The sequence below is a fragment of the Sinocyclocheilus grahami genome, unplaced genomic scaffold, assembly GCF_001515645.1.
Source record: "Sinocyclocheilus grahami isolate Dianchi unplaced genomic scaffold, SAMN03320097.WGS_v1.1 scaffold5100.1, whole genome shotgun sequence".
Lineage (NCBI taxonomy): Eukaryota > Metazoa > Chordata > Actinopteri > Cypriniformes > Cyprinidae > Sinocyclocheilus > Sinocyclocheilus grahami.
The window spans coordinates 2,319-3,034 of NW_015509878.1; positions in this window are offsets into that span (position 1 = coordinate 2,319).

The window sequence follows — 716 nt, forward strand, 5'->3', positions numbered from 1 at the left end:
GATGGAGGGAGATAGATAGCAGGAGGGCAGGTAGCGTGTACAGTAGTCCTGCAGCGGTACCTCCCCCCTTCCATCCCATCCCAAGAGGGCTAATGCTCCCTAATGCACAAGACGAACAGAGATAATACCCCCCGAGTACAAACGCATCCCTCTCTAATTCAATCAACTGTCAGCGTACACACACAAACACACATATACACGTCCCTCTCCGCTGTCCCTTATACCTGACTAAGAATAGAGAAGGACTGAAAAAGAGGGACGCAGAGAAAAAGGAAGGGGGAGAGGCATAGCGACAGGAACAAGGAAAAATGATTGACACTTGGGATGAATAGTAGCATTCTAAATGCATTCGAATGTGGGCGGCTTTTATCATTATGACATCGCTATGACCATTATGATGTCATTATAGAATTATGAGGGGAAACAAAACAACCGCAGCGCCTCAACAACGGCTCAGTCAAGCTGAAAGCTTCCACTCTTTTATTTCAGAACAAAACTCCATTCATTTCTGCCACTTAGCCACAAAAACCCTCCATATTCGCTCCAATCAGCACAGAGATCTATGTGGCAGAGGGCACAGAGGTTAAAGGTAATGCCATGCACTCTGTGGCATTCTGAGGTCAGATCTCAATGCCTCGTTTTATGCAACAGACAGACCCACATGGAATCTGTATACAGAGAAATCGCTGCAGATAACTAATCAGAATTGGAACGCT